Raw genomic sequence first — 22,667 nt, forward strand, 5'->3', positions numbered from 1 at the left:
GGTAGCCTACATCTGCAATGTGAGTTCCTGAGGAGCAAGCACAACCTCATTAATGGTATTCAAATCATAGTGAGAAGCACATTGAGACTTCGTATCATAAATCAAATACATTAAAGTAATATATGTGAAGCTTGATGGTGTTCAGGTGGTCAGAGCTCACTAGAGCCTGACTCAGAAGAACCAAAGGCCCCAGAATGGCTTACATAGACTCAAGCACACAACCAAGGAACATGTATGGCATGTACCTAGGCTCCCTACACAGATGTAGCCAGTGCACAGCTTGAGCTTCATGTGGGTTTCCTAGTAAGGGGAATGTGGACTGTCTCAAACATAAACTCTATTGCCTGCATTTTGATCATGTCCTCCTGGTGGAATTGCCTACCCAACGCACAAGGAAAGAGGACAGGCTCCGTGTTGATGTGACTTCATGAGTTGGCATGGGTTGGTGATTGGGGACTCCACCTTTCTGAGGAATAGGGGAGGGAGATTGAAGAAATGAAAGGTAAGGTGGGATCAGGAGTAGAGGAAGGAAGGGACTGTAATTGATATAGAGAGTGAATTAATTAATTATAAAAGAGACCATCACTAATGTTCCAATAGCATTTATGAAACTATTGACAGCACTTTTTGTTTTAACATCTGAAACAAATTCTGAAACTCTAAGGAGGTCCCAGAGTCTTACATGAAGGTATCATGACTGTAAGAGCAAATGATGCCTTGAACATGGCCGAAAGGAACACCCTGCCAGGAAAAGCCCAGTAATTATAATAGACACCAATGGAGAAAAGAAAACAAATCTAGGCATGTTCCAGGAATTTTTACTAACATTTTTTACATATGAAGCAAATTCTGATCCTCTAAGGAGGTTCCAGAATCTTATATTGAAGGTGCAACAACCACAATAGTAGACAAGGGGTTGAATGTGAATGAAAGGAGCATTCCCAGTCTATTTGTAATAGAAACCACTGGAGACTACAGTTTATTCACTTTATATCTGAGCTGTGGCCCCCTTCCTAATTCCTTCCCAATCACACCCTACCTCCCTCATCTTCTCCCATGCCCCTCCCTAAGTCTACTGATATGGAAGCTCCTCCTCCCCTTCCCTCTGATCCTAGTATATCAGTTCTCAACAAGTCTGGCTATATTATCTTCTGTGGCCTGGTAAGACTGCACCCCCTCGGGTAGCCTGACATGAACTCAGCCACTGAGTTCATGCCAGAGATACTCCCTGTTCCTTTTACTAGGGAACCTACTTGGACACTGATCTGCCATGGGCTACATGTGTGCAGGGGTTCTAGGTTATCTCTATGAATGGTCCTTGGTTGGAGTCTAAGTCTCAGAAAGGACCCCTGTGCCCAGATTTTTTGGTTAAATTGTTCTCCTTGTGGAGTTTCTGTCTCCTCAAGATCTTTTTATCTCCCCCTTCTTTCATAAGATTCCTGCACTCTGCCCAAAGTTTGGCTATTGGTCTCAGCCTCTGCTTTGATACCCTGATGGGTAGAGTCTACCCAAGACACTCTGTAGTAGACTCGGATCCTATTCCCTGTTTACTTCCTCTTTCGATGTTCTTCCCATTTGCCTTTCTGAATGAGGACTGAGCATCTTACCCAGGATCCTCCTCCTTGCACAGCTTTTTTAGGTATACAAATTTTTAGTATATTTATATGTTTAGTATGATATTATATGTCTAATATCTAGTTATAAGTATATATATATATATATATATATATATATATATATATATATATATATATCCTGTGTGTCCTTATGTTTCTGGGATAAACTGTAATTAATAAAATAATAAATAAATTTTAAAAAAAGAAACCAATGGAGAAAAAAAAACAAACAACATCAAGACATGTTCCAGGAAATGAAACACATGCAGGGGCCAAAATGTTCTGACATAATTTTAACATTACACACAAAATTATCAATGTTATATATGCATGAAAATGGACAGACAACAGTATATAATATTTAACTTGAAACAAGTTTATCACCTATTAAAAGGAAGAAATAACTCTGTCTTTATGCTCCTGTCGAGTAATATTTCCTTGGAAGATATGAATTAATGTGAAAAATGATAGAACAAGAACAACAAAAAATTCAAAGTCTAGATCAATAAATTGACCTGAGTAGTTTTTTAGTAACAGATATGTGTGACATGAAGACAGCTGCATTAAAACACTTACCACAGAGTAGGTGATGATTCAGAAAAGGGACAAAGGGATCAAGTACCCTAACACCAGACAGCTCCACTGCAGTCTACTTTCCACAATTATTCTATGTTAATAACTATTCAAAGTGTGCTCATAAAACTCAAAAATGTTTGTGTTGTCTGAATGCCCTGAACTTTCCTCCTTCTTACAGGTGTGACTGTTTCACCTCAAAGGAAAAGGCATTGAAAATCTACATAGATGATATGAGATTAGAAGCTACAAAAAGATTAAATGGATATAATTGTGTTCTAGTTTTTTTTTACTTTTTTCTCTCCTTTCTTTCTCTTTCTTTCTTCCTTCTTTCCTTCCTTCCTTCCTTTCTTTCTTTCTTTCTTTCTTTCTTTCTTTCTTTCTTTCTTTCTTTCTTTCTTTCTTTCTTTCTTTTCTTTTCTTTTCTTTCTTTCTTGCCTTGAGGGTTTTAGCCAGGATTTAGCAAGAGACACAGTATTGTAGATCTTTTCCTATATTAGGACTGAGTAAAATAATTATACATAGATACTATAAACTTAATTTAGTAGGATATAACCCACAAACTCAGTTATTTTGGGGAAAACACACTATATTGCCAAAATGTATTATAGACAAAACGGTGAATATATGTATGCATTTCTGTCTATGAGTTGGAATTTCATGGCTAAGTGCATAAAGCCCAAATATTACATCCTGGCCTATATTGATTAAATATGCCTAAGTGAAATATCAATAATATAACATCATTCAACTAATACCTTCTGGTTATTTGAATGTTACAATTATAAATTATGTTGTCACCAGTGTATACTCTTTCCACATGTATTTGAATACCAACTTACCCTTTACTGAAAAATGATTATATTGTACTCACAACTGATGTCATTTCTCTGCTTCCTCAATCTTCCTCATCGTGGTCCATCAAATTATCCATTCTTTTCAACTATTCTTTAGTGCACAGCTCCTTAAAGAAAGTCAAATACAACCCATGAGTTACATAATTAGGCATCTCTGTCCACACTGTCTGCGTATAAATACCCTCCATATAATTCTTAGTTAGAGTATTATCACCTGAAAAATTTATACATCTGCTAGACTCACATTGAAAGGGAAGTGTCGTATAAGATGGAAACTAGTAAGATATTAGTATCCCAGTTTCTAAATCATAACTACTCTGAGTATGGTCTTTTCATGCTAAATGTGTAATACTGTATAATGAAATTCTCTGCTGCTCTCGGATTATCAGAGAAAGAAATACATTCAGTATTGTGTACTTGGAGTGTCTTTAAAAAAAATTGTCAGTTGATCCAACAGTCCTGACCTCATGTTCTTTCCTTGCAATGGATCACCTAGGGAAGGAAAACAGAGGAACAATAAGTAGAACACAGGTCTTACAAGGAACACATGATAATCTGTTAATACAACAAGCCTCGTGTAGGAGAACCAGCCTTTCAAAGGAAAGGCAGTCAGTAGTAAAATGGTCCAACACCTTAAACAAGTATAGCACAAAATGGATAAATATCCTCCATCACCTTTCATAACGAATTACAAGGTGAGGTGTTGATATAATTAAAAATCACAATCAATCCTAATTCAAAGTGTGGCAGGCAGCTGCATGGCATTGACAAATACTTCTACCTTTTAGTTGCATGTAGAATAGGAAGCATGAAATCTAACTAATAGAGATAAAGTATCTTCTTGAGCACACACTTCATTTCTCCATATTTGATTATATAAGTAAGTCATATATTTAGGAAGAAGGCCTTTCCATCAGAAATGTGGATAACAGTTTTAGTAATATTGATTTATGTTTGATGTGGGGTGTATGGAAACTCTTTGACCAATTACACAGCATGATTCAACCTACTCCTGTTACTGGAAGTTTACCTGGTAGAACGCCTAGCTGAGGAATGGTCTTCTTTATATATAGTGAGTTTCTAATATGGAGTTACTGAGAATATCAACCACAATTCACAGCTAGTTTCATTTCCGTGAGTAGTAGGCAAAAACAAAATTAAATAAATGTTTTGTTTCTTTGTTTGTTTGATTAATTAGTTGATTGTGTGTTTTGTTTTGTTAAATTTCCTGTTTGTTTTCATTTTCATTTTGTGTATTTTGTTTTGTCATATTTCCTGTTTGTTTTCATTTTTTCTTAGAGAGAAGGATAATACAAAATTATGTGTTTATGGAGTATAAGAGGGATCTGGACAGAGTTAGGAGAGGGAAAGATTAATTAAATTATACTGTATGAAAAATTAATAAAACATAAAATGTATAATACACAAGAACAAGGATGGTTCTGTGAATGAAATATTCACTTAAAATAAAAAGAGAAAATCAACTTCTACCTGAATACACATGCTGGAGTGTATTCAGCAACCGTGTAAAAAAAAAAAAAAAGAGAGACAAAAATAAACAAAATCTGCACTACACTAGAAATATGAAACAGCACTAATTGTGCCTAATGCTGCCTTGCTCAATCTGTTTTGTGCAGTTTCAGGAATGGCGGTCACAAAGATCACTTTAATTTCTGACACAACCGGATAAAATCGTCTTGGTCATCAGAAAGTTTGGAGTCTGGCCATGGTTCTGTCAAAAACTCTTCTTTGAGGCTTGGAAACAAGAATGAGCTTTGGTATTTCCAGAAAAACACACTGAGAGAAAACAGTTTGCTCATGATTTTGAATGATTAACAAAAGCTGATGAGAATACAAATCTAGTTTTCACAGTTTTGATCTATGATTTTTCTAAACCCTTGGACCTCTGCAATCTACTGAAGATACGCTGTACCAGCCATTTGTTTATAACTTTCCTCAAGCAGGCAAACTATATAGCATATTAATAACAATTTGGTGTTCAAATCCTTCTGCAAATTTGTCTCCTGGGTGGGCTTCTACAGGCTATGGCTGTTCAAACATTTCATGCTATCAGTGGGTCCTGTGATCTAACTGGGAACTTATCGCCCAATACTCTGTGTCCCTGATGCCATGGGACAGAGATTTGTGTGTACTGTATGAGGTCTCTGAGCCCTCTTACTGACAATGTTTAGGTCATTTCACTCTGTGATGCAGGTGACAGCACATATGTATCTGTGTAGCATCTGCAGTGGGAAAAAAAACAAAACAAACCCATACTATAATCATCATTATATATGAGGATCTGACAGTCCTTTCTACTGAGTAATTATGTGTTTTTCCAGGTCAAGTGAGGAATCTTTATTCTCCTTTTCCAAAACTAGGTAACTACATGGGTGTACCCACATATATGAGGAAATATGATAAACAAAATCATATGATTGTTATAGGACTTCAGTAAAAAATGACTGCTGAGTAGAAACAATCATTTCTCTTATTGTGAAATAACATCTGGATGTCTGAAGTAGACAGGACTACCTCAGCATTTGAAGAACACAGAAAAAGATATCCATCTATTAGTGGACTAGAAAAGAGGGATAAGGAAGGAAGAGGGGGAGATTTGGACTGGGAGGAGATGAGATAGGGGGCTACAACTGAGATGCAAAGTGAATGAATTGTTAATAATAATAATGAAAAAATATACTCATCTGCTACATGAGTTTCTCAATGTAATAATTGTCATGGATCATAAAAGCCAATAAAGTAACAATAGAAAACAACAACTACCGCATATAATAGACAAAAAGAAAACAAAACAAAATCAAAAAGAGAAGTAAAAAACAACAACAACAAAAAAAAAACAACACACCAGCCTGATATAACTTAGTAAAACTGAAAACACAATCAGTAGAATCAGAAGTATTTTTAGATTACATTAGACAAGTCCAATACCAAAGAAGTATAAAATATCCTACTGAATATATATTTTTACAAAACAATTCTATGGTGATTGAGATGTAAATTTTATAAAATAAATGAAAACAGTAAGGATATTAAAAAATGACAAGGTAATCATGTATATTTTTTTCCTGAATTATATATTTAACTCTCACTCACATAGACACACACACAAATAGTGTATTTGTGTGTGTGAAATACATAAAATTGGGAAGATAAATTTTCTAACGTAAGCCATGGTTATCTAAAACAAACTCCAGAGCCAGTCAGGAGAAATCTCCTAGCTTTGAGTTATTGGTAAATGCCCAAATATATCAGGACACAGGGGTCCTGATTCTCCAACCAAGGACCATGCATGGATAAAACCTAGAACCCCTGCTCAGATGTAGCCCTTGGTAGCTCAGTATCCAAGTGGGTACCCTAATAAGGGGAAAAGGGACTGCTTTTGACATGAACTCAATGGGAGGCTCTTTGCCGCCCTGCCCTCCCCAGAGAGGAGCAGCCTTGCTAGGCCACAGAGGACGACTTTGGAGCCAGTCCTGAAGACAGCTGATAAACCAGTATCAAATGTAAAGGGAGGAGGGTCTCCCTTATCAGTGGACTTGAAAAGGGGCAGGGAGGAGATGAGGGTGGGAGGGTGGAATGGGGAGAGAAAGAGGGAGTGGGATACAGCAGGGATACAAAGTTAACAAACTGTAACTAATAGTAAAAAATAAAAATTAAAAAATATGTTTAAAAAAAGATTTCAATTGAATTTACATGGAAGAAACTAATAGCGGAACATGAAAAGCAGAAAACTCATCAATCTACAATACCACCAGCTAGGTGTAGGGTCTCTGTCTTTAGTAGAGGCTCCTCAGAATGCAGTCAAGAAGCACCTCCTCAGAATCTGAGATCAACATCACCAGCATGGTGAGACTCTTCATCAGCATTATAAAGGAAAAAAAAAACACAAAATTTTAAGAACAAATAGTAATTGTAAAATATGGACATTTCATTTTTGTATTTTTCTCTTATATCCTCACTGCAATTTCCTGTAGTCCACTCCTCCCATCTCCTACCCACCTCTGTTCTTGCCCAAATCTACTCTTCATCTGTTTCCCCTCAGATATGAGCAGGCCTCCCAGGAATATGGCATATCAAGTTGTAATAAAAAGAGGAACAACCCATCAGTTACATACGTATTCGGAACCTAGGTCCAATCCATGTATGTTCTTTGGTTGGTGCTCCAGTCTCCCATGGGCCTAGGTTTGTTGACTCTGTTGCTCTTCTTGTGTAGTTCTTGTCACCTGTGTGTCCTCCTATTCTTCCCCTCACCCTTCCACAAGATTCCTCGAGCTTCACTCAATGTTTGGCTGTAGGTCTCATAATCTGTTTTGATCTGCTGCTGGGTGTAGCCTCTCAGAGGGCAGTTACACTAGGCTTCTGTCTGCAAGCATTGCAAAGTATCATTAGTACTGTCTCTGTCCTATGGGATGGGTCTCAGGATGGGGTAGCCATAGGTTAGACATTCCCTCAATCTCTGCTTCATCTTTATCCCACACATCTTACAGGAAGGGTAAATTTGGGGTCAAAAGTTTTGTACATGAGTTGGTGTCCCCCTCCTTCCACTAGAAGTCCTGTCTGGCTAGGAGGTGGGTACTTCATTCTCCATGATCCCTGCTACTAGGAATCTCTGCTAGAGTTACCCCATATACTTCCAGGAGTCTAACCTGTCGCAGGTCTCTAGTTTGTCCAAGAGATGCACCCCACCTCAGCTTTCCTTCTCTCTCTTAGCTCTCTCACCTCTTGAGATAGACTTCAGAACACTAAGGAGGCATACAGCTAAGTGTATAAGTAAATTTGTAAAATATCTTTTATAAGAGCAATCAAGGAAAAAAGAATTGAAATAAAAAGTTACATGGCAATGCACAGTGAACTTTGTTTAAGCAGTATTCTGTAACTTTCTGATACATTTAATTATTTAATTAATTAATTAAGATTTCATGAATGGGTACTATATTTACATTGAATCTACCCCTTCCTCTGCCTCCTACTTCCTCTGATGCCCCCTAAACTCTCTATCTTGACCTCTTCTTCAGTTTTTTAGAGGCTGAAACACTTAATATCAATACTGATCTCAAATATTTAACTCATGCACCACTGAAATATTTCTCTGTTAAGAAATATGCTGCGTAATGCCGTGCCTTAAAGATGGAGCTGGTTTCCGCCTTCCACCTTCCCGATGGTGAGTGCTCTCTGTCACAAACAACTCCACATTTGGCTAAGGCTGAGGATCTGGCTTGCTTCCATGTATGTGGACCTATCTGCATTGCCCACGTGGCACGCTGGGGTTGGCTACCCAGAGGCTATTTAAGCTGTGGGCTGGCTTTCCCCAGGGTCCAATGATTGTTCAAGGTTCCTGAATAAACGGCATTGAAAAAAAAAAGAAAGAAAGAAAGAAAAGAAATATAAATTGTGATCCATAGAGGATACCTTCCTGAAGGCTCAGCTGGTGAGGTCATCTTCAGGCTCCTGTGGTGGTTTGGGGTTTAATTCCTTCTTGAGCTGAAATGAGTCACTAGGAAAAAATCATTAGAGTTAATTTTTACTTACAGTTTCATTGGGAGGTCACAGTGGCAGTGGCTTAAGAGAACTGGCCATATAGTATCCATCCATGGCCAAGAAGCAGAGAGCTTCTCCACTTGTTTTCTACTGACAGAGAGAAAGAAGATATGAGGTTCAGGGGTTTGGGAGATGGGGATGGTTAGCTAGAAGTTGGAAGAAGGGAAGTGCTGATCAGAATATATTCTCAATATAAAAAGCAGAATGAAATGAATGTATGCATATTAGTGCTTGGTCTGCCTTGCCATTTTATACAATCTAGGATCTCCTGCCCAGAGGATGTTCCTGTCTACAATTAAGATGGTTCTTACAATATCATCTAAGAAACAGAGGAAGTTCCCATCTACAATTAAAATGGTTCTTAAAATATCATCTAAGAAGAAAAAGATGAGTCCTCACAGATAATTATCCTAAGAGCTTGCCTCCAAGTTGATTTCAGATACTGTCAGCTAACAGTTAATCTTATCAATGAGCACACAATGTTTATATTTTAATATATTGTAATAATTTCTTTAAATAATAAAAATAAAATTTTAAATATACAAAAGAAAACTTCTCCAAAAAATACTTTTGAAACAAAGATGACAAAAAGAGGAGCAAGGGTAAACACACAAACAATGGTTATATGAATCACAAGTGTAACAGAGCCCTGACTTTAGTAGGCCCCAAAATCTTAACACAACTGACTTAGCACACTTCTATGATAGAAGTACCATTCAGAGTACAAAACTCAGCATGTAGCCAGTGCCTCCTGCCAAAACTACAACAAATACCTAATCAATCGATGTCCATAGTTCAAGAAAGTCTCTTAATGCACTAAGCTTGCTTTTTGTATTTTGTAGTGCTGCTTCTGGTTAACTGTTCCTCTCAACTAAAACATGACAACCCAGATCATGGTTTTTATGCTTAAAAGTTCATATTGAAAACTGCTCAGTGCTTCACTGGGATCCTAAACACCCAATGTCATCACACATCAACTAATACAGATTTTCTTTTGGCTTAACCCCATGTCTGAGGGGTCTTCTCTGGTGAATATCCCACAGCAACAAATACTCATTTAATATTTCTTTTAAAATAGTCAAGAGAGAAGACCCTGACTAAAATACTCATTCCCCATCCCAAAAGGCAAATAGGAAGGACATCAGAAGAAAAAACAGGAAACAAGATAGGAACCTGCCACAGAGAGCTGAAAGGCTCTGCCCTGCAGACTATCAAAGTGGATTCTGAGACTTATGGCCAACTGTTGGGCAGAGTGCATGGAATCTTATGTAAAAAGTGGGAAATAGTAAGATCTGGAGAGGACAGGAACTCCACAAGGAGAGGAACAGAACCAGAAATTTGAACACAGGGGTCTTCCCAGAGACTCATACTCCAACCAAGTACTATGCATGGAGATAACCTAGAACCCCTGTACAGATGTAGCCCATGGCAGTTTAGTGTCCAAGGGGGTTCCATAGTAATGGGAAGAGGGACTGCCTCTGACATAAACTGATTGGTCTGCCCTTTGATCACCTCTCCCTGAGGGGGGCGCAGCCTTACCAGGCCACAGAAGATGACAATGCAGCCACTCCTGATGTGATCTGATAGACTAAGATCAGAATGAAGGAGAGGAGGACCTCCCCTATCAGTGGACTTGGAGAGGGACATGTGTGAAGAAGGGCGAGGGAGGTTGGGATTGGGAGGGGAGAAAGGAGGGACTTATGGGGGGATACAAAGTGAATAAAGTGTAATTAATAAAAAATAAACAAAAAACAAGAGTTAATATGTTACATTACATACATAGTGCTTATCTGATAGGAAGCACAGGGTATATTTCACAAAGCCAAAATCACAATAAAAAACACTAAGAAAACTAGGAAGACATATTTGATTGTGTAAATGTACCAAAATTTTTGTGTCCATTCCTCAGTTAAGGGAGATTTAGGTTGTTTCCAGATTCTGGTGATTACTAACAGAGCTGCTATAAACATGGTTGAGCAACTGTCCTTGGTTGTATACTTCAGCATCTTTTGGATGTATGCCAAGAAGTGGTATAGCTGGATCTTAAGGTAGCACTATTCCTAATTTTCTTTTTTTATAATTTTTATATTTTATATTAATCACAGGTTATTTATTTTGTATCCCAACCATAACCCCTTTCCTCATCCCCTCCCAACCCCACCCTCCCTCCCTCATCTTCTCCCTGTCCCTTTCCAAGTCCACTGATAGGAGATGTCCTTCTCTCTTTCCATCTCACACTAGCTTAGCAGGTATCTTCAGGAATGGTTGCAATGTCCTCCTCTGTGGCCTAGCAAGGCTGTTCCTCTCTCAGAGCAGAAAGGAGGTCAAAGAGGCAGCCGTTATGTTCATGTAAGAAATAGTCCCTGTTCCCCTTACTACGATACACACTTGAATACTGAGCTACCATGGGCTACATCCAAGCAGAGGTTCTAGGTTATATCCATACATGGTCCTTGGTTAGAGAAACAGTCTCATAAAAGACCCCTGTACCCTGATATAGTTGGTCCTTGTGGAGCTCCTATCCTCTCCACATCATACTAACTCCCCCTTCTTTCATATGATTCCCTGCACTCTCCTGAAGGTTTGGTTATAAGTCTCCGCATCTGCTTTGATACACTGCTAGGTAGAGTCTTTCAGAGGCCCTCTGTGGTAGGCTCCTGTCCTGTTACTTGTTTTCTCCTACATCCAATGTCCATCTATTTGTCTTTCTAAGTGAGAATTGATCATCTTACCCCAGGTCTTCTTTCTTGTTTATCTTCTCTAGCTGTACAGACTTTAGTATGTTTATCCTATTTATAGGTCTAGTACCCACTTATAAGTGAGTATATACTGTGTGTGTCTTTCTGCTCCTGGGTTGCCTCACTCAGGATGATCTTTTCTAGATCCCACCATTTGCCTGCAAAAGCCTAATTTTCTGAAAATTGCCAGACTGATTTTCAAAGTGGTTGTACAAGTTTACATTCGTAAATGAAACATTATTAAAGCTTAAATCACATATTAATCCCAACACCTTAATAGTGGGAAACTTCAACATCTCACTATCACCAAAGGACAGATCATCTAGACAGAAAACAAATAGGGAAATAAAGGTACTTACAAAGGTCCTAAATCAAATGGATCTAATAGATGTCTACAGAAATATTCACCCAAACTCAAAAGAGTATACTTCTTTTCAGCACCTCATGGAACTTTCTCCAAAATTTACCATATAGTTGGTCACAAAGCAAGCCTCAACAGATACAAGAAGATTGAAATAATACCATGGACTAAAACTGGACCTCAACAACAATGGAAATAGCAAAAAGCCTACAAGCACATGGAAACTGAACAACTTGCTGCTCAATGACAGCTGCATTAAGGAAGAAATAAAGAAAGAAATTAATGACCTCTAGGTTCTTCCCTAATTTTTCTTCTAAATGATTTATTGTATTTGGTTTTATATTGAGGAGCATAGGTGGAGAAAGAATAGGGAAGGTGGGATTAGGAGGGGAGGAGGAAGGGGCTTATGGGGGGATACAAAGTGAATAAAGTGTTATTAATAAAAGTTAAAAAATAAATAAAATAATATAAAAAAGAAAAAGAAAAACACATTCATTAATGTATCAGTATATGCAATAACACAAAATTTCAATTTATAAACAAAAATTAATAGTTGAAAAATGAAACTTAGTTATCACTCACATTACAATACCTTCACTGAGGTAGATCAATCCATGTCTAGAGTCCACGCTACTTCAGGATGAGAAGAACATCCACTCAGTGCATGAGCCTGAGACAAGCAAGAGCAACATAGTGAGGCTTTGGCTTTTTTGTTTGTTGTTTGTTTGGTTTGTTTTGGTTTTTGTTTGTTTGTTTGCCTTGTTTTGGATAGTAATATATTTTTAATTAAAGGAAAGCAGGGGAAAAGAGATAAGAAGGAAGAAAAATAAGAGAAAAAGAAAATAAATGAATAATTATAGGCTATGTGTACTTAAATCTATTTAAATTTTGTGGAAAAATAAAAATAGGCCTTTATATAGTCTAAAGACCCCTGTACCCTGATATAGTTGGTCCTTGTGGAGCTCCTATCCTCTCCACATCATAGTCTAAATAAGTTAAATATTAATAGTAATTAAATTTAATATTTCTAAATAAGTTAAATATTAATAGTAATTAAAATTAATATTTCATGATGAAATATATATGGGGGATTTAGAGATTAAGCAAAGGTCTAGTCTAAAAACCTCAGGTATTTTACTTTTTCACTACAATTAACAAACCAGTGCTTAAATTTATATAAAACTGCAAACAACTATCCTGTATAGTCAGGGCAATCCTGAAAACAAAAGAAATGTGAATCACATACTCCTTCTTTTAGAACTTATAACAAATTGATAGCAGTTAAAACATTTAATTCCATATATTTTTAGATATATATTTAGTGGAATAAAAATGACATTCAAAATTAACCTTTATATTCACAATCAACTGATTTTAGAAATTTTTATGATATGTAATAGGGAATTTTATTTTAAAAAATGTTGGTCAAATTCAATGTCAAACACAATTAAGTCTGCTTATACCATACACATAATTACAGCAAAAATGACCATATGCCATAATGTTTCTAAAACTAAAAACAATATCAATGATTGATAAAAATAGTATAAGGATCAATCTTTATACAGTTTCTTAAATTGTAATTATTGGATGTGAAGCCAAACCTGAAGTTAATAAAAAAAAAAAATGACATAATGAAACAAATCGAAGTTAAATGCCTGTTATTCAAAATAAAGCCAAGCATATGAAAGGGCCTGAATTATAAGAGTTTAATTTTATGGAACAGTGTTTACCAATGAAAAATATGTTGTTGGAGGACAGCCAGAAGGCAGATGAATTTATAATGCACAGCTTCTGCAAATTTACCTGATAGAATGTCACACACTTTCTATCTGTGTCTCTTCACATCCTCCCCTGTGATAGATTATAAATTACAATAAAGTATTAATACCTTAAATAGCAGCAAAAACAAACAAAAACGATAATAGAAAGAAAACATAATGTAATATAAAAAATGCAGCTCAATCAATGGAATAAAGAATATTCCTTGAATAGCTGACAAGCATTTGTTCTCCAGTATATAAAAATACATTGTAACTCTAAATTTACAAGAAAATATCTTAAGAAAAATAAGTATTTAAATAAGCATTTATCCATAGTAGCTAAAAGAATATATTGTTTGCATATTAAATTTCTCAATACTTTTCTTCCTCAGGCAATTACATGTCTAAATAGCCATGGAATGCACTTCATGATACATGAGGCATAAAAAAGTATAAAGGAATAAAATTAAAAAAAAAACACAAATACTTCATGAATAGTTGGAGTATGAGTCTCTGGGAAGGTCCCTGTGTTCAAATTTTCATGGAGATAACCTGTCATGTGCACAGATGTAGCACATGACAGTTCAGTGTCCAAGTGGGTTACATAGTAATGGGAAGAGGGACTGCCTCTGACATAAACTGATTGGCCTGCTCTTTGATCACCTCCCCCTGAGGGGGGAGCAGCCTTACCAGGCCACAGAAGATGACAATGCAGCCATTCCTGATGTGATCTGATAGACTAAGTTCAGAAGGAAGGAGAAGAGGACCTCCCCTATCAGTGGACTTGGGGAGGGGCATGTGTGAAGAAGAGAGAGGGAGGGTGGGATCAGGAGGGGAGGAGGGAGGGGCTTATGGGGGATTACAAACTGAATAAAACGTAGTTAATAATAAAAAAAGAAAAAACCAAAATACTGAATAACCGAATTGATGTAACAGTGTGAAAAGGGTCAGAGGTTAATTTATAATAATAACTACAGTGTCACTTGGGTCATGAGAAAGTTGAATGGGTGAGATGCAGATGATGTTTTGAATACACCACATAGTACACAGCAAAATGCAGTGACACTGGAGAATCTGTACCCATGCCAAGAATACATGGAAAGCTACCCACAGATAATTTTTATATGGCATTGAAAATAATTTTATGATTTTGTTTTGAAAATTGTATACAATTTTATAACATAATTAATAGGCTTACACTGTATAAATTAAACAGTATGCTCAGTTTACCTAAAGAGTAATATGGACAAAACAGTATAACTCTTTTTTGAATGTAGGAAATATCCCTGATTTCTGAAAGTAATCAGGAAAGAGATCTGACCCAGGTAGCTTAGAAAATGAAAATGAAGTTCACTGAAAATACAAAATTTAACAGATAATATTGATTCTCACTAGGAACTTCTGATTTTGCATATATCTTTAGGTTGATTTCCAAAATCAATGAAGTCAAGTTTCTCATTGATACAGAGGCTACACAGAATTAAAAAAAAAAAAGAAGTAAACTATTCACCTTCTATTGGATTTGATCACAAACGTGGTCACATTGTAAATGGTTGTAAACATGGATATAATTTGTATAATTTTTTTTTCTCTATTGAGCTCTTTAATGAAAGGAATGGGAAATCTGTAAGGAAATGACAGATTTTAGGCTTTGTCAGAAAATCAATACAATTAGTGTAAGTCCCCTTATAGAATTATACTTTTAGGTAAAATGTAAATGTTAGAAAGGAAAGAAGACCTAAATTAGTGTCTATTTTTTTTTTCATCCCATGAATTCAAAGAGGAAATATCCAGTTAAATACAATTAAGACATGCAGGTAGGAAAAGTTATAAACTTTTAATGATTTCCCAAGAAGTTAAGAGAACACCTGTGTTATGTTATCCCCCTTCCCTTAACGCCTCTAAAAGCCCCATTTCCTGCTTTCTACCAGAACTCTAAGTCAAATACACAATGTAAAGATCCAAAGCTACAGCCCACATATGAGAGGGACTATGTGCTGTTTGACTCTGTGAACCTGGCCACTGATGCTGCTAGGAAAAGGAATGTAAGGTCTCTTCAGGTTTGTGGCTACGGGTAACTTCCGCATGTTCTAGATAATGTAGCAACACCCATATGAATACAAGGATCATTAACTAGCCTTCGTAGTGTATTATGAGGGAAAGAAAGGAAGAATTGGGAGGGGCACAGTGGTGACAGTGATGAACTGAGGAGTGTTTGGGGATGGATATGATCAAAACACACTATATACACAAATGAACTTCTCAATGAATAACTTAATTTAAATAACATATTTTTGAAACAAAAGTAAGTAAATATGATGTAGATTTTCAAAGGAATACTGTTTAACCATTCTCACAATAGAAACATGCAAAAATAAGATACCACAAAACCACAAATAGAACCTTTACTTTAGAAAAGCAGAAATGGACCCCATAAAATGGCCAGATATTATTCTTTGGCGACCGTTACATAAAAAGAAACCACTATGTAGCAATCCCTTCAATCCTTGTTTTTTTGTTGTTGTTGTTTTGTTTGTGTGTGTGTGTGTGTGTGTGTGTGTGTGTGTGCTAAAAATCCGTTATGAATAATCAACCAATAAAAACCACAGGTACCCACAGTATTGCTTGATAGGGACCGTAGGAGGGTCATATACAAGAAAAGAAAATGTCATATTACAAGTTATAATTTTAAGCACATGGTAAAATCATGATGGTTTGTGTACATAATACAAAGCAAGGGACAGAGACAGACAAGGGAAGATCTGTACCAATGCTGAAAATCTAAGAAAGGCTGCACCCAGTGCAGTGCCTTTCCACCCACGCTTTTACGAGGACTCCTTCTTCAAAGGATTCACATCACATCACTCATCGCTGTTCAAAGACCTCAAAGCTTACCTCCTGCCAAGGCTTTTATAGAGTGGAATGGTCGGCCTTGCGAATGTTGGATCCTCCATTTCATTCTCTGCGCAGCTGCAAACCCTGCCCATTCTCAGCATCCCAGAAGGCTGTTCGCAGCCTCCACCTAGTGGACACTAGGTGGCAATGTGAGCTGTGAATCTGAATTTCTGATTCAGGGAATTTATCTAAGCCTGAATTTTATTTATTTGTTTGTTTGTTTGTTTAAGAAAACTAACATGGTCTTATTGACTTAGTAGTCTGGAGTCCTTATGAATTGTGAAAGGAAGAGAAATGTGGTCAGAAGAAATCACTGTTGCCAAGCCTGCTAACCCAGATTCCCAGCAGACCTTTCCATGCAACTCATATCCTTCCTATATCTAGACAGCCCTCCAGGAAACAGCCTAGATAAGAGCCTTGTGTGCTTCCCTCACAAACAAGACGTCTTGCTCTAGGGGACAAATTAAGAAATAAACCCAATGATAAACAAATTACAAAATTCTTCCACACAAGAAGCAGTTCTTCTGGGAAATGCATTCCCATCTTCTTCTTACCTGTCCAGTAGCCTAGCTTTGCTCTTCTTACTCCTGTCATAGTCACCAGAGTTGTTCCCTGCCGTGTTGCAAATTTGGCCCTTTTTCAATTCCTGGTCTGTTGTCACAGACAGTTTTTCTCTACTCGGTATCTTTGCCTGACTCACTTGTCCATCATCTTCAGGGACCCTCTAAATTAGAACGCATCCCTTTCCATCCCATCTAGCTCTGATTTTTATCTCTGGATTTCCATGCAGCTCTCCAAACCTCAGCATTTTAGACTAAAACTTTTTGGACTCCCTCAAAAATGAAATACCAGGGAATATGAAAACTGTGTTCATAGGTGTCTCTTGAAGTCCTACACATGAAGCAGAAAGAAGGTACACAGATTCTCCTGTATACATAAGTCACACAGGAATTACTTAATGTCTCAAACCCCTCACATATACTCTACCTGCTTGCCAATAAACATAATCTTTGATTTGAGGATTTGAAGCTGATCATCAACATCTTGCGTTATTTCTTCTCTTCTCGAGTCAAGATACATTCTCAAATTCCCACCTTAACTCTTCTACCACCTTTTATCAACCTTTAGTAAACTGTCTGACAACATGGGTTCTCTCCTTATCTCTGTATCTTCTGGTTAAACTGCCTCTCTTAAACAAGTATCATCTATTCACTTTTATTAACCTGTTTCTCTAGACAAATATTTTCAAATATTATTAGTTACTATATTTTGCCAATGCACTTCATTTCTTTAATGTGTAACGTTTTTGGTCTGGTATCAACATGTCATGAACTGTCTTCTCATGATTAAACATGTCCTGAAATTTCTAGTACATTCAGGAAGATCACTTCTATCAAAATTTGCAGATTATGTATCCATAGAATATGTGGAGCTCACATAGAAGCTGGTGGAACTTGGTAAAAATCTAAATAACAGTCCTCTTGCCCCAGTTTCACTTGCTTTTAGTTATCTGCTTTTGTTGACAATAAAATTAAAAATTTTGACATGTTCCTATAATTTAAGCACTTCGAAGGCAGAGACAGAAAGCAGGATCCCAGGCTTTGCTGGATAGCCAGCCCCACATAATATATATATATATATATATATATATATATATATATATATATGCTCAGGTCCCGATGAAAATCTCAAAAAAATATTTACAGAAGTTTGATTCTAGCTGTTAGACACAACTATACCCTGAAACTTTGCCTTAACAATAATTAAACACATACCCAATAAATCAAAGCGATTAATCCTCCTATATTCACAACTTATATTCTATAAGTCTTAAAAGAGATTTATCTGTATTTCTCTTAAATGTGTAGTTTAATACAAATTCCAGGAATTTTGAAGTTGTATTATTTAATCTCTACATACTCAAGCATTCATGTCTAAACCAGATATTTCCTCACATAAGCACAAAGCTAAAATATGTCCTATAACTGCACAAGATTTATCTGATATCAGTAACTTTCCAAAAGCATTTTTGTTGTTTTTGTCTTGAATTAGACTTCAAAGGAGCTAACGCATTGCATTTTAAGTGGATGTAGCTTCTTTCTATATACTTTTTAAGACAGAACCTCATGCAGCTCAGGAAGATCTACAATTCACTATGTAGCTGAGGGTGTCCTTGAATGCCATTCCTCCTTATACTGTCTTCCAAGTGATGCAAGTTTACCATCATATTCAACTCATATTAAGGCTCTGAAATGTCCTTTTTGTTTTTATTTATTTTTCTGAATATCTATTTATTATTATTATTATTTATTTCCCAGTCATTTTTTAAATATTTTCCATGTCTTTTAATTTTGTAAAAATGATATCTCTTCCAAATTAATTTACTGGACTAAGGAAGTAGCACAGTTGGTGCAATATTTCTCATACAAGGAAGGGAATTGAGTTCAATCTCCAGGTCTTACGCAAAAAGCCAGGTGCTATGGCACACAGCTGTAATCTTAGTACAAGCATGGCGAAGACAAATAAAAAAAAAATAACTGGTCATCCAGAAGAGCTGAAATGTGAGATCCATATTTAGTGGAAGACCCTGCCTCAAAAAATTAAGTAAAAGGATTGGGAAAGAAAACTGGCATAGAAGTCTAGCTTCAACACAAATGTATACCCACACCTCTATGTCTGTACATATAACACATACACACACAGAAATAATGTGTGCATTGATTAAAACCTAAAGATGAATATTACTCAGAGATGTTTATATACTAAGTAGGGTTTTATCGCATTTCTGATATCTGGGAACAGATTTTGCCATATGACCTATAAATCTGCTTAGCTGATATGTTCTTGACTTCTAAAACATGTAAATTATAAACTCATAGGTAGTAGAAAAAGAAATAAAAGTCTCACCCACATAAGGACACATAGTAGATGTGTGTCATTGGTTTCCCACTAGCTTCTGTTAGAAAGAGCAGATGACTATAGAGGCTCCCTGTGCAATCAGATGGGAACGGATGCAGAGACCCACAGCCAGAAATTATGTAGAGAAGGAATCTAAATTGGAGATTTCCATTGGTTTCTTTCCCTCAGAGCATGAAAATCCTGTTTAAAAGGGTGAGGAAAGATTGTAGGATTCAGAGGGAATAAAGAGCACAGCCTACTGATTCAACTAAGCAAGGTGCATATTGACTCACAGAGACTGAAGTGGTGATCATGGACGTGAACAAGTCTGCACCAGTCCTCTGTGTATAAGTTATGGCTGATTTCTTGGTGTTTTAATGGGACTTCTAACTGTGGGACAGGGTGTTCTTCTGACTCGTTGCCTAGTCTTGGGACTCTTTCTTCTGTTGGGTTGGGCTGTTCTCTTTCAGTGTGAAGGCTTTTGTCTTGTCTTATTGTATTATGTTTTGTTGTCATCTCTTTTGGGCCTTGTCTTTTTTTGATGGGAGATAAAGTGGAGTGTATATGGGAGAGATGGGAGGTGAGTGGGAACTTGGAGAAGTGGAGGGATGGAAAAGAGTTGGAAAGAAAAATAAAATAACATTTGCAAAAGGAAACAATAGTGACATGTATGCCATGTTAACAAGGCTATTCTAGGTTACATTTTACTGACTTGAAGGTCACTTTGTTGAAACTATTGACATCTTCTATGGTTGTTGAATATTTCCTAGCATGTCCACTTTGATGTTATGAAGTAAAAAAAAAATTGACCCTCAAATCTTTCTAATGTAAAAGGCTTTCTGAAAACATCTCTTAGGGATAGCTCTGAAGATGGATTATACATAAACAGACTGATTCACTTCCCCACCAATCATTTTTTCCCTTGCCTTAAATCATAACTCTTCCCATCCTATAAATATCTGCAAATGTTATCTGATAAATTATATTTGAGATGTGATCTCCTATCCTTACACTTAGACATGAGGCAAATAAAACAACTTTGACAACAGTCTCTTTGTGACTGGCCTACTAGGCAAGCAGCAAAGTGAGCCTCGTTTAGTGACAATACTAGGGCATCATTTACTTATACAATATATTTTGTCAACTGTTTTCAAACCACAGAAGGTAACTGTTATAGTTTGATCTCAGCTGCTGTAATAAACACAATGAGCAAAAGCAAGTTAGAAGGAGGAAATTTGTTATCTTACAAATTACAATTCATCCTATAAGGAAGCTAGGTCAGAAGCTCAGGGAAAAAACATGGACCTAGGCATTGAAGCAAAAACCATAGAACACTGCTGTTTACTGCCTTACTTTCCATTGCTTGCACAGCTTGTTTTCATATGCAACCAAGGACCATTCACATTAACCACAGAGCAAAAGAAAAACGATACAGAGACATTTCTACAGGCTAAATCTCAGGTAATTCTTTAATTGATATTTCTTTTCCCAAGTAACTCTAGTTTGTGTCAAACTGTCAAAACATTAACCAGTTTCACAAAATAGAAACAGAAGGAACACTACCAAACTCATTCTAAGAAGCCACAGTCACCTTGGTACCTAAACCTCATGAAGACCCAACAAAAAAAGAGAGAATTTCAGGCCAATCCCCCTTATGAACATTGATGCAAAAATACTCAACAAAATACCTGCAAACCGAATGCAAGAACACATAAAAGATATCATCCACTACGTCCAAGTAGGCTTCATCCCAGGTATGCAGAGGTGGATCAATATATGGAAATCCATCAATGTGATCCACCATATAAACAAACTGAAAGAAAAAAAAAAAACACATGATAATCTATCTAGATTCTGAAAAAGCATTTGACAAAACCCAGCATCCAATTATGTTTAAAGTCTTGGAGAAATCAGGGATACAAGACACATACATGAACATAGTAAAGGCAACATACAGCAAGCCTATAACCAACATCAAACAAAATGGAGAGAAACTCAAATCAATCCCACTGAAATCAGGGACAAGGCAAGGCTGCCCACTCCATATCTCTTCAACATAGTTCTTGAAGTCCTTGCTAGAGCAATAAGACAATTAAAGGAGATCAAAGGGATACAGAATTGGAAAGGAAGAAGTCAAAGTATCACTATTTGCAGCTATTTGCAGATGATAGGATAGTATACCCGAGTGACCCCCAAAATTCTACCAGAGAGCTCCTACAGCTGATAAACACCTTCAGCAAACTGGCCAGATACAAAATTAACACACACACACACACACACACACAAGCGCGCGCACGCGCACGCACGTATGCAAACACACATACACACAAAATCAGTAGCCCTCCTGTATACAAAAGACAAAAGGGCTGAGAAAGAAATTAGGGAAACAAAACCCTTCACAATAGCCACAAAGGACATAAAGTGTGATCCTAACCAAGAAAGTCAAAGACTTGTATGGAAAAAATTTCTAGTCTCTGAAGAAGAAATTAGAAGATATCAGAAAATGGTAAGATTTCCCATGCTTGGCAGGATTAACATAGAAAACACGGCCATCTTACCAAAAGCAATCTACAGATTCAATACAATTCCCATCAAATTACCAACACAATTCTTTACAGACCTTGAAAGAAAAATTCTCAACTTCATACAGAAGAAACCCAGAATTGCTAAAACGCCATCCCTGATCTCAAGCTATACTATACAGCAACAATACTAAAAAACTGCATAGTACTGGCATAGAAACAGAATGGTGGATCAGTGGAACCGAACAGAAGACCCTGAAATAAACCTACACATTTATGGACACCTAATCTTTGGCAAAGATGGCAAAAACATACAATGGAAAAAAAGATAGCATCTTCAATAAATGATGCTGGTTTAACTGGATGTTTACATGTAGAAAAATACAAATAAATCCATACTTAAACCCTGCACAAAACTAAAGTTCAAGTGGATCAAAGACCTCAATGTAAAACACACTAAACCTGTTAGAAGAAAACGTGGGGAAGAGCTTTGAACTCACTGACACAGGAGACAACTGCCTGAACAGAACACCAACAGCACAGGCTCTAAGAGCAACAATCAATTAATGGGACCTCATGAAACTGAAAAGCTTCAGTAAAGCAAAGGACACTGTCATTAGAACAAAATGACAGCCTACAGATCTTCACCAATCCTATATATGAGAGAGAGATAATATCTAGAATATATAAATAACACAAGAATTTAAACAGCAACAAATCAAGTAATCCAATTTAAAAATGGATAAAGATCTAAACAGAGAATTCTCAACAGAAGAATATTGATTGAATGGCAGAGAAACACTTAAAGAAATGTTCAGTGTCCTTAGTCATCAAGGAGATGCAAATCAAAACAACCCTGAGGAGGGGGAGGCCGTGGCAGGGAAG

At 36.7% G+C, this 22,667-nt stretch overlaps 1 long non-coding RNA gene across 3 annotated transcripts in view; it reads right to left on the bottom strand.

Moving 5' to 3' along the window:
* LOC132647211 (uncharacterized) overlaps positions 1 to 16,428 on the bottom strand; it is a 363,873-nt gene extending 347,445 nt beyond the window's left edge. For all 3 annotated transcript variants that reach the window (XR_009585543.1, XR_009585544.1, XR_009585542.1), the window contains exons 1-6: positions 16,363 to 16,428; positions 13,511 to 13,558; positions 12,287 to 12,374; positions 7,183 to 8,695; positions 6,817 to 6,921; positions 3,064 to 3,538 (exon numbers count right to left, since the gene is read on the bottom strand). This is a non-coding gene — a long non-coding RNA (uncharacterized LOC132647211). The remainder of the gene's footprint in view (positions 1 to 3,063; positions 3,539 to 6,816; positions 6,922 to 7,182; positions 8,696 to 12,286; positions 12,375 to 13,510; positions 13,559 to 16,362) is intronic.
* Positions 16,429 to 22,667: the final 6,239 nt, after the last annotated feature.

This window comes from Meriones unguiculatus, chromosome 14 (genome assembly GCF_030254825.1).
Source record: "Meriones unguiculatus strain TT.TT164.6M chromosome 14, Bangor_MerUng_6.1, whole genome shotgun sequence".
Taxonomy (NCBI): domain Eukaryota; kingdom Metazoa; phylum Chordata; class Mammalia; order Rodentia; family Muridae; genus Meriones; species Meriones unguiculatus.